This window comes from Chironomus tepperi, unplaced genomic scaffold (genome assembly GCF_022539635.2).
Source record: "Chironomus tepperi strain 1889 unplaced genomic scaffold, CSIRO-AGI_Ctep_v1 contig_16, whole genome shotgun sequence".
Taxonomy (NCBI): domain Eukaryota; kingdom Metazoa; phylum Arthropoda; class Insecta; order Diptera; family Chironomidae; genus Chironomus; species Chironomus tepperi.
In genome coordinates, this window is record NW_027226138.1 from 1,630,966 (window position 1) to 1,644,224 (window position 13,259).

Below are 13,259 nucleotides of genomic sequence, written 5' to 3' on the forward strand. Positions count from 1 at the left end.
AAAATCCATGCAAGGCCATCAAATGTGGTAAGTATTTAATTTAATTAATTAAGAGAACTCTACATGATAAATTTTTCCATCTTTTCAAGTCATGTCATGAAAATAATATAATTAAGGAAAATTAAGAGAAATCTGTGAGTGCATCATTTATATATATGTGAAAGTTTTTCATTTTCCATTTCCATTTCTATAGTATGTATTTTTATGGTTTTTCAAGAGACTTAAGAAAATCTTGATTAAATTGAAAATTTTTTATGTCAATTTCATTGCATTATTCATTGCATTTTATGGTAAATCCACTTCTTCGTCTTCTTCTACATAGTTTTCTAAAACTTTATTTTTATTTTTTCTTCTTCTCTTTCTCTTCTAGTTCTTTTATATAGTATTATCAAGTGCTTTTCTTCTACTCTCAAATCAGGTTTCTTTAGAAAAAAATACATTTTTCTATTTAAAATTGCAGCACATCTCGACTAATTATATTCTATTGATTCACGTACTCCGATTTAAGAATGTTTTCATTTCTACTTTTTTTCTTAAGTGGGGATTGTTCGTAAATGATGTAATTAAAAACTAGATCCAGAATTTCAAAGTTCATTCTTACTTATTGTCAAATTTAAATTCAATACCTTATAAAAGACAATCAAGCTTCAATTCATTTCAAATCTTATTAGGTGACGTCACTTCCATACAACCCCCTCCCAGAAAAAAATCCTCCGTCTTTTGAATGTTTTTATAAAAGCTTTTAATTTTCAGATTCTTCATTTTTTTCTGTTGAAATAAGAGATTTCTCCAGAAGACAACACCTGCGTAGGATAAGCCGGTGTTGGTGTCAGAAAATCTGTTAACACCACAAAGGCATATTGATCCGATTGGTACCTATGCCTTCCGAGAAATAATCGTAAACCTTTTAGTTGACAATTCATTCAGAAATTTTTCGATATTGATGATTTTATCAAATACATAAAATAAATTGAATTTTGAGGAAATTGCTTTACAAATTTTCTAGAAAAAAGTTTTGAATTTGAAAATAGATATCAGAATTGCATTTTTTAAGGCAAGTTTTTCAAACTTGTCATTTAAATCATTTTTTGAGCTCAAAATAGACTCATTCAATATTGAAATGTCTTAATTTGTAGAAGCAGGAATAAAAACATTAGATATTAAGATCATTGACATCTAGAGCTGCATTCGAAGGCGTTTCGAGGTTAATAATTGCTTAACGATTAACGGCAGACTTCTGCATTTAGTCATATATTTTAAAGTGGGATCAGAGCTCCTCCTTTGATGATTTCACTGTCTATAGTCTACAAAGCAATACTGTGAGTCGTGTTTCTAAGACAAATGACTTGTAAAAGGAACATAAGAAAAATTTCTTCTCGAACAAATGATTGCAGAGTATTGCATAATTAGGTACTTAACCACTTTGCCACAAAGCCACTATGACACCTTTTAGAATATTCAATATTTATCAAAGATTACAAATTGGAATTTCATATATTAGTATTCCATACAAATCATTTTGAAACACTTATAAAACCCAAACTACAGGTCCACCGTATCAGTGATCTACATACTTAAATGCAGATGATACGGTTCCCATGTGACAGACACGTGACGGAATTTCCATATGTATTACATGGATATTCCTTAGGATCGTTAATCTAATGCATAAGGAACATTTTGATCCCTTCCTTAACAAAGAGACCACCTCTTGGTACCGTAGTTCCCATGAAAGCATGCTATTTGCCTATTAGGACATGGGTTATTTCTTCTTACTAGAATTGACTAGAATACTTTCAATGTCGTTAATGAATAAGAACAGCTCAAATCTTTCATATTCTTATAATTAAACCCAAAAGACATGTAAAGAATGTAAATCCAATTCTCAAAGATTTAAATTCTTCTAACTTCTTTAATTTCTAAAATTTTATCTTTATCAGCTTATTTTTAATCAAATTGTACTTCATCAACAAATCCTTCATATCATTGTGTTTATATCAAACTTAAAAATTTTACAAAAAAAAAAGACAAGCACGTCAAAAACAAAAAGATTGCCCGAGGCTAAAATCTCATCTGCTATGAAGATAAATTTACGTAGCAAACACAAAAATTAAATTCAATTGAGTTGAATTAAAATCAAAATAGAAGATTTCAAGGACAACAAGTTCCTTCGTACTCTTAATTTAAGTGCTTTGCCTTGTTATTTTTCATCATCCTTAAAATTAAAAAAAGAAAGAAAAAAAGGACAAAGTTTTTCATTTTCCTTTTTCTAAATCTTCCTTTTTTTCCAAAAAATAAAAGTTCTTGCTGTCTTTGACATGAATTGGAAAAATTTTCATTTTCTTCTTTCTTTTTCCTCATGTACATACATCCTCAGTTTTTCTTTCTGTCATTCAAAAGTTTTTTTTTTGTTTTTCAGCAACGAATGGTAACGAACGTTCTTTAATCTTTTTGTGATCTCTTTACTCTACATCAAGGATTAAATACAAAACCTTTGTACAACCCCGAAGCTAGTCAATGAGCAAAGAAAAGACTCTCTTTTTTTCTTGTGTCTAGGATGAGGAGTGGGGTAAGGCATGAGAAAGACACATATTGTTAAAGTTTTCAAATATTTATCAGTGTTTTCTTCTTGCATGGTTCAAAATAAATATAAGTAACAATGTTGTATGATATTAACATGTCATGTAATAATTTTATGGAGAAAATACACAGAACAAAAAAAAAGAGTATAAAGAAGATGAAGGAACATGAAATTTACAATATGTTCCTTTCTGCAAATTTGCTTGTTGTTTTCCTAGCTTACACATTTTATTATTATTATTTTTCTTTCAGATACTTTCTTAAAGCACTGTAAATCTCTTAACATATGAGTAATGAGTTCAAAAGATTTTGGAATGTACTTCAAGGAATTATGCTCGCTCTATGTTTGGGTATTAAAATTAATTCGCTCTTGCTTTTTTAGAAGCATCTTTGGAGAGTTACGAGTTTTGTGAATTTTGGTTGAATTAGATGAATTATTTGGAATCAAGATTAGAAGGGTTCTATTATTTTGAGATGAACTGAGACTAGACCATAATGGCAATGACCGATGCGGATGCTGATGATTCTCAGAAGTTCATTGAGAATTTCATGTCTTTTTCATTAGACGGCACCAGACGACATCAGACTTATTATGACGGTCAAGCTTAAGGTGAACATTTCCATGAATTTAAAGATTAATCTTTTAAAGATAAGGCAGAGGTTGTTCAACTTTATATCTTACGGAAGTCACTTTCAGGCAGCTTAACTCATAATATGTGAGTCGTAGGTGACTCAGTGATGCAGTGCTTTTGTTGATCTAGACTTAATGATTTGCAAAACTGCAGGCATGCAGACATAAAATGTGGGTCTGCAGCATTGCACAAACTTTAAGACACAACTGAAAACTCTAGCCTAGCGCATTCAATATGGAGGCATGTGATTTTTGGACGAGTTCTAATGATTTCCAAAGCAATAATAAGTTCAAGACTCGACTTGTACGGCTTCTTTGTAGACTCCAGGCAGTTATACCACCAAAAGACTGATTCCAGATCACACTATCAACTAAGGTTCAACTGAGTGACGCACACTAACTCATTAAAGTGTCATTAGCCTTGAGATGCATATGAAGTGAAGCTTTGATTTCTCAGATCAGCACAGCTAAAGTTTTAAGCTCCTAATCGCTCGAATACACTCATGCAATCATCAAAAGCATTTAAAACTTTTTATAAATTCTCAAAATTTCAATTGGTGTGAATACAAATTTAATACTTTATTGTTAATCCCTACTTGTTGTTTATGCATCTACAAATATTTCCTAACCAGCAAAAATATGCTCTGTCTACTGCTCTCATGAAAATGAAAATACACTCCAAGTTTAAAAGTATGAAATACTGGAGACTGAAGTTGGAAGATTACCAATAATCAGCTTATTTATACACATCACCATCCACCCACTAATACACAATTGTTGTGTGTATTTTCTAAACAGAAATTTTTTTCATTAATTTTAAAGCTTGAGATGATAAAAAAAAAGTTTTTAAAACCTCAAGTGCTAAAGTTTATTGTATTTTGCATAAATATACTCAATCTCTGGAATACAGGCATGTATTTATATTATTTATATGATATACACAAATTTTCTAATTCCGTTCCTGCTATGGTAATCATTTTAAAGTTTTTCAGATTAAAATTTTTATCATTAAGATCTTTTCCATTTCGGGGAAAAGCATCAATGTAGGCGTTAACATCTCAATCATTTCACAAGAATCAAGAAGAAACAACCTAAAAGTTGGTAAGTATTATGGTAACTATATATAAAGAAGACTTTGTTGTTCTTAAAGTTTTTGGTGATTTTATAAAGCTAGTTTGACTGGGTCTTATTTTGAGGATTTTATTTCCACCACAATTTCTTCAAATATGTCCAAAGTGAAGGCCAAGCTGGGTAAACCGATTATTACTTATGAAGCTACCCACTTGAAGTAACATACTTTAATAACGGTCATTACTTTGCTCATCTGTAGGATGCTGTTTTCATAATAAAGACTGACACAATTTTGTTTTAAATGTTGAAGTGTTGCTAAGGGTTGTAATATTTCTAATTCCTCAGAATAACCGTTGATATGTGGGTTTTGGAATTATTAAAAAGGTTGGATATAATTATCGAGTATTTTGAATTAGACTAAACTTCTGTTTATGCAAAGGATGTGCTTAATTTTGGGATTTATGGATTTTTATCAAAACCGTGAGATGTTGCGTTTGATATTTTAATTCTTGTAACATTTAAAGACATTTAGGATTATTTGTAAATAGCAATAGGTCAACTTGAATCTACGTCATCTAATTGGGTATCAAAATCTGTTTATAAGCTTCTAGAGATCAGACCATGAAGTGCATCTGATTTGCAAATGTTTCTATCATTAAACAAAGTTACTAACTCATGACGCATGATCATATCTGGCTGGTTATGACTACTTAAATTAAATTATATCTCAAAACAAACAATATTAGAGAATATGTTAGGAAATCACGTAACGCTTTGAGCAGGGGGAAATACAAAGGAACAACGATCGCAATGTCTTATCTGCAATTCTAGGGTTACACGGTATTCCTTTTCTAGCGTGAAAGGGGTTTAACAGTTTTGTTATGGAGTGCACATTTCGGTTAATGATTTTGTTACATGTCATTACGATGCAAAAAACGATGGGATGGCATTGACATAATTTGCAACAAATAAATTCCTAGAAAATTGTTTCAAGTCGTCACAGGGATTGCATCTCTTAAAAAGCTGTTTCTAGCGGTTCCCCCGAACATATAAGGAGCATGCTAATTAAATTGATTGAATATACTTATGAGTACACTTCTTTAGTACTTAGTATACTTAGTGTACTTTGTATACAATTTGTGGATGGCAAGAGATCGCGAGGATGACCGAAGAATTCCTGGATTGTATGTGTTGAAAAGTACGATAGAGTCTTTAATATCTCGAACTGGCAGTAGGTTTTGAAGGATAGAGCTGTCTTCAGACATTCTCTACGCGCGGCAATGGGCCCTCGTGCGCCCCAGCCAAGGAAGCAAGTAACTCTTCTTTAGGTGAATATGCTCATTCTCTGTTGGGATTTCTTAGTGAAATATAGCACTTTGGACCACAAAATATTCTAAAACTGAGAGAAACCCAAGCTTTTCCCAAACTTCAGCTATCATTTTTTCTCAACAATGAGTTTTTAATTACCACAATTTAAGTACAGTACAAGCATATAACAGCGAAGCATTCTTGCATTGAAGAAATAAAAATTTATTATTCATGAATTCTCAAAGTTACTTAATTTAAGAACACAATGCAAAAAAGAAAGAAAATTATGCTTAACAGTTAATATTCAAATATTGTTGAGTTCATTTTAAAAATAAATCATCAGCATAATTAAAGCTTCTTAAGAATTTCTCTTACAAATTTTGCTCGTTCCTTCTTTTTACAAACATTTTATTGAATATAAATTCTTGAAGGAGTAAGAGGCGTGAAACTAAGTACGGAGGAACTTTTTTTTTTCAGAAGATTTACCTTCCTGTGTTGAGAATACGATAATAACCACATCGCTATTTTTTCACATTGAAGTTTGGTTAACGAAATAAAGCACATACCAAAAAAAAATTATTTTCTACTGTTCAAAACTTTTACCATATTCTACAAAAGTACGTAAAGATTTGATTTACAAGTTTTCCATTTTAAGCTTTTTATATCTCACCCAAAAGGGAGCAAGAAAGATGGAAAGTTTTTTGTGAATATATGTGGAAAAACTTTACAAATTTACATTCTTAAAGAAAAGAAAAAAAAAAAAATAATAAAATGTAGGAACACGTTTTTTTCGTGTGCCAAACAGTGCTATGAAGAAATAACAAATCGAGCGGCACACCAAAAAAAAGTACGAAGGAATTTATTATTAGAAAGTTTACACTCTAAGTTAAACGTGTATATGCTTATACAAACAAATTGGGTCTGATTTGTTGAGAAAAAAATCTGCGGAAGGAAGTGTTTTTATTTTCTTTGGTAAATATTGCAATAAGAATGAGAACAAAGTGAAACAGCCACGTGAAAGCGGCTGAGAAAAAGAGCAAATATGAAAACCTGGCGTGAATATACATAAACATTGTCAGAGTTGGAATTGTGAATAGATTAGCTCGAGTATGAAATTTCATTATTTAAGAGTGTCATATAACTGTCACAATGTCTTCAATGACGTCAACAAGTTTCTGTAGGATTTTGGCTTTAACCGCCATGACTCTAGCTTGGTCCCAAATTAGGCATAAACGGTACATCATGCCATAGCTACTTCAGCTTTGTGTTAGATTTTGGATCAATTTACCGACTTGTGGAAATCGGATGAAACCCGAATTTTGGTATACGGTACTTAAGTTTCCAAAATTTACGTGACTGCTCTTTTGAGCAGTTTTAGTTGATTTTCACAGAAGTCAATATGGATTTTGTAATGAAAAGTCGACTTCTTGCTCTAGTTTTACCAGCTCGCCTTAATAAAATACTGCATTTATCCAACAAACTTTAACTGGTTGAATAGTCATGAGCAATACAAATTAGAATAGTTCCTTCTCAGCTCCCGAACAGACAGGAAACATACTCAATTATATTGATCGAGCATGCTCATGGTCATGACCATTTAAGCTTGTATGCTCAACGTATAGTTAAAGACTCCATGGCATACCTTCTTTCAAGTACTAATTAATGTATCCATGACAGAAACTTGACGGAGAAGTGACAAAACTTTTCTTATTTGAGTCGGTCGCTTGCAGAGTCGCGAGTCAAATGACTAATTTAAGAATAATTTCCCATCTACAAAAAAAAAAGGAAAATAAATGAACAAATTTAAACATTTGTAGATTCTTTTTCAAGATTTTTCAGCCTAAACAAAGCAATCATTTATAAAGTTTCAACAAGCTTGATCAATTACCGAGCATCACTGACAGTCCCGAAAACTTTCATCAAATTCTTCTTTTAGCTGAAAAAAAAAATCCTTGAAACTTTTTCATCACTTTTCTTTGTACCAATAACATCCATTCATTCACAACTCTGCTCACATTTATACGTCTACTTTACTCCCTTCAATGACTTGTTTGTTAAAGGCTAAAAGTCTTTCATAAAAGAATTCTTTTTTTTTCGATTTCGTGCTTATAAAGAACTCTTTTTTGATTGATTGAAGTTTTAATGCCTTTTCTAGCTTTGAACTACATCAATTCAAATGCCTGAAGCAATTTCAGTTCTCTCTTTTCTTCTCTTGTTCTATAGCTTATACAATACATTTAGATGAAGCATTAAGGAAAGGGAAATTATATTGCAGTTTATGCTCCATTAAAACCGAAAAATCAATGGATCGATTTTCTATTTGATTACGGATAGGAGAAAAATAAAATAAAAAGGAACAAAAAAATAAAAAGTATGAAAAGAACTTTTTTACATCCTTACACCCTATCCCAGTGATGGACAACCTTTGTATCGCGGCACACCATCAAATTGTCTTGAAATGCTATAAACCGTATGCCATGTGCGATTTCAGTCAAGGCTAAGAACTAAATTGTGCCGCGAAGAACAAAAGGTTGTCCACCCCTGCCCTATCCCTATCCCGTCTATGAAAATAATATATATAAATGTAAAAACCATTTACATATTTGATTACGTCTAATTTTTTTTCAGTGCAGTTTCCATGCTATAAAACGGAAACGAATAGTCATGTTCCATGGAAAATTGAAAGAAAAGTTGAGAAAATTAAAAATTCAGGATTAAATTTTTCCATCGCCGTCATCAAAAAACTCTCAAGTTTCATCTTCCTTCCTTCCCCTCTTCATAAGATATGTTAAGGTTTCTCTTTCTCATTTCTTCATTTATTTAATTTCATTAGCTTCTTTAAGGGAAACAAATTTACAGTATGATGATGGTGTCGATGAGAAAAAGAAATTGTATTGGAGGGGTTGAATCGGCACATAAATTTATCTTTATTGTGCTCTACTTTACTCTCAATTTTATTCCGGAAAGAGCTGCTTGATCAAAATTACTTTCAAATGACGATGTTACTTTTGTGAAATTGGATTGAATTTTTTAAGTTTCAATTGTGAAATATTTGACGACATTTTTGCATTAGAGCAGGTGAAGTTGGAAGAATTTATTTAGGGTCAATCATAAATGACACAAATCAGGTTACTAATCTCTTTTAAGAACTTTTGGGTGAACATTCTCGTTTTTTTAATATTTCATACAGTGGGACAAAAATGCGCTGATTCGATAAGAACGAGTGGACAACTTGACATTCAATGTCTACATAAATACCTAAACCTACGGTTCACTGATGACATTTCCTTTGGAATGTTCCGGAAAATATATCATTAGTCGACCGTGGATCTAGTTATTGACTAGACATTATGCCAAGTTTTGAACTCGGGGATGAATCAATTAATGCAAGCATTTCTATGATAATCTCGGAATACACTCAGTCTAGTAATAGCGAGAAATGATGAACCTTGACAGTGAGTCTGGTCTGTTTCTGGATTTCACTAAATCTGAACCCAAGCGACGAATTTTTGTAGTTTGCCTTCCAAGAACATATAAACTTCGTTAGTCTTCTTAGAATTTATAGCTTAAAATGGGGTATGAATCACTATTGATTGCGCTACTGCCGGAAAAGCTAATGAATTAAAACAATGTTGTTTTTTGCACTTCATTAAAAGTTTGGAAAATGAAGAACATTTCGTGTCATGTCTTAAAATTCTCCTAATACATAGCAATCTAGGTATGATATTATGATATTTTTGGTACAGATCTAAATTCTTTGCTGCTTAAGAGTAGTTGTTACGGGTGGACAGTTAGAACTAGTCATTAACTGTGCATCAACTAGGTTCTAACTAGTTATAACATATTTTCGTCCACTCGTGACATAACAGTTAGATATTATGTCACATGCAGCCCTATACCACAGAGTCACTTTGCCTAACAACCAGCATGTAACGAAGGTCAAGGTTTTAATCTCATGTGCCTTAAATTCATATAAATAGCATCAGTAAGATGTAAGAGCTAAGAGTTGTTTTGCCTTCAAAAAACATTTTTCGAAACATCAAATGCATTAACCCTTTAGATGCATTATTGTTTCATATAAGAACAGCATGAGATCTGTCTGAACCATCAACCCTTTTAAAAAAACATTTAGAACTAAGCTCATCTAAAATCTTTTTATCTTTACAAAAGTCGATGAATTTCAATTTTATTTAGACCATTTCTTTTTCTTCCCATCTCCGCCTTTCACGCTCCTCTTCAAAATTGACACAATGAAGCAGCACCATTAAGTAAAAAATTTTTTAAAAATCGATTTTTAATCTTTTCAAATCTGATGGATTTTGCAGCATGCTGAGAAGACGAAATAAATTGGAAACCTCTTAAAACCTTGATTTACAGTGGCATGTACGTATATCTTCATGTAAGAGATGTATATATTTTTCATGCGTATAAGCATGGTACAGGATATACAATAAGGAAGATAAAGTATAAAGTTTAAAAAAAAGTACGAGATTATGCAAAACAAAGAGAAGAAGATATTTTTTTTTTATCAATGTAGTAGCAGATGAGGTGTAGAGGAGAATAAGAAGGAAGTTGAGAAGCTATTTCTTTATATTCTTAAAGTAATAAAGCCGCTACCCTATAATTTTACGCTTTGTGGGTTCTCTCTTCTTTGTGCTTTCATTTGGTTGCTGATGATAGCATTTATATATATATGTATGTATGCGTATGTCTACTATGAAAAGAAGAACCAAACAGATGATATCGTATTCATTTCAATATCAGTTCCTATTCATTCATTTCTATTCAGTAAGATGATGGCGGCTGAGTAACGTATTGAAAAGAATGAATGGCAATTTATTTGTGCTCGTCAGTGCTTCCATCCATTCTGATTTAGATTCGTCCGAATGAATAGAGATTTACTCGTAAAAGGAACATTTGCATAAAAAATAAATTTTCTTTTACTTCTTCCTTTTCTTCTCTTTTTAAAAAAAAAAACTTTTAAGCGTATTTTATGAGGTTTTGTATTGGAAGGTGCTATAAATCTTATTTTGGTTGTGTAATTGTCTGTCTGGCATAATGGGACTTTTGTTAATGTTATCGATGAGCTACAGTGCTCTTATTTGTTAAGACTATCATCTAAAATCTCATTATAGGGACAGCGAATTCATTATAGATTTTTAAGACTAGACGTAAATTTGTAAGGATCAGAAAAAATGTCTTAATAAAGCCATAGATATCCTCAAACCAGGAATTTGGAGCTGACCAATCATCTTTTGATACTTTTTTCATCAATTCCACATTTTTCTAGAATGACACAATGCAGTGAACCAAATATTTTGTTAATATAGTGACTTAGTCATGCCCTAGCGAAAACGTTGTGAGATTCGGGCTTCCCTCTACTAGACACTTTTGTCTTAACATAGTTTCCAAAAAATGCATAGGATCGAATAGGATAAAGATCTTAGTTATAGCAAAATGGTCACAAAGATGTGACTGACGAGGCCAAGATCATCTGGAAGGTCTTGGATCATAATAATTAATCTCTACGGCCAGCGAAGTAAGTAAGTAAGAAGAACCTCAGGTTTGGATCAGGAGCACGAATTGATACTTATCTCATAATTTGGAACTAATACTCAAGTTCCTAAATATGTACTCAAAACTCGATGGTCAAGCATTAATAATTCGATTAATTATCAATTCCTTGTCACAAAATGTCTTGTGATATGAATAACTGGATCCACATAGTAGGTAAAGTGTTTAAACTTAAGGAAATTAGGATCAAACTAAGCCTGAGAAACACAATATTGCCGCTCGGACTCCGATGTGTCACTTCGTTGACTTTAAGATGTTAACGTGCCCTGACGACTACGTGAAGGCTGATTTCGACCATTTTTCGTGGCTAATAATGAAATTTGTTGAATTATGTTGTTCAGATATAATTTTTGGTCATACAACACTGCTTAGTATCCTGTCTTTGACTACATTAATGCGTTCCAGACCGAAATATCATATTACACTATATTTCTTCCTGAGCACTTCATCTAATTTCTTCATTCCTCCATCCAATACTTGAATTCCGAAATTCATCTTTATTACAAAGATATTTACATATACAGTTCTATTATCTTTTTGGAAAAAAAAAATTGTATTATCTTACGTTTCTTATAATTTCGTGTGTTTTTTATCGCGCGAGACGACATGAAACTAATTGGAATTTTTGTTTTTCATTGGAGTCTCGTTTTGTATTTTTATTCTGCAGTTAAACGACAAAAGAATTCCTTTTGCTCGACTATAGCTATAAATACACATTTTCACGTCAGTTTCGCATTAAATTAAATTTTTGTCCTTGTGTAAAAGGGAATAACAAAAATTCCTTCGCACTCTTTTGTCCTTACAGTTCTTTTTTTGTTTCTGTGCTTCCCGTTTTCATAAAATTATACTGACATACTCCGAGAACAATAAATATAACTGGTATAAAACTTGTACGTAATTGATCAATGATAGCGCATACTTCTGCGAAAAATGTAACTGCCTTTAGTAACAAATGTTTTTATAGACATTTAACGTAGGCAGGTGAGTCATTATATCTACGAATATTTGAATTATAAATTTTGGTCTTTATTTATATTTTATGAAGCCACCTTCATTCATCATTCATACTTTTATTTCGTTTTTTTTTTTGGTGAAAAGTTGAACGTTTTATGTCGTGGTTTTCTTTTTTTGAAAATGTGCAGAAAAATTAAGCACGAGGTATTTTTCTCAAGGGCAAAGAAACTTTTTCGTACTTGATGATTTTTGGTTATATTAAATCTTATCTCGAGAGAATTTTACTCTTGACATTTCAAAGATAAATTGTTTTCTTTTCTGTCTTGAGGTAAAGATTTGTTTTGCTCCAAAATAATCCCATATTGATAATAAATATTCTCATGTCTAGAGTCTGGACTCGAGAGATGCAAATCATGTTCGACTTCAATGATATTCTTAGGTTTTATGTTACTAATTGTCTTGCAAATTTCAGCTATCAAATGTTCATAAAATTCTAAGAATTTTGTAATACATCGTGAGAAATTTGAGTCAAACAGGAAATACTCAAATTTTAATAATTAGTGTAAATTGTAGGTACAATTATCCAAACTTTGAATAAAGTTTGTTAGAAAGTAATCCTTCTTAGAAGTAAATTAGACTTTCTGTAGCAATCAGGGGCGTAGCGAGAAATCTTCGAAAGCAGGTGGAGGTTTGGGCGTTACACCCCCAGTAGCAACCATTAAATTTCAGTGAGTTTGCTCTGGTTCGCTTAAAAACCGATTAAAATTTGAATGCTGACTTTATTTGTCAACTCAAGTTGGTGAACTGCGACGAACTCAATTTGATTTCGACTTCTGTTAAATTTTAATCTTGTGCAACGTAATGCTACATTTGGTAGCCATATGGAACCCACACGTGCTTTGAAATCGTGTTGACTTCATCATTGATTTATCATTCAGGAATTGAGTTTATTACACCCAGGGGCGTAACAAGGATGGTTATGGGAGTTAAACCTCCTCTCCTTCCCTTAATTGGAAGAAATTCATCAATTTTTTTAAAAAAAAAAACAATTCAAAATTATACCTAAATTCTGGCGATTTATACAAAAAACCCCTCCTTCCTTCAAAAATTTCAAGAATCACTCCTGAACACCCTCATTGTC

At 31.9% G+C, this 13,259-nt stretch overlaps 1 protein-coding gene across 1 annotated transcript in view; it reads right to left on the reverse strand.

The window, feature by feature from the left end:
* The window catches only part of LOC139092684 (connectin-like), a 62,408-nt gene that overhangs the window by 11,220 nt on the left and 37,929 nt on the right, over positions 1 to 13,259 (reverse strand). The gene's annotated exons all lie outside the window — the stretch shown is intronic.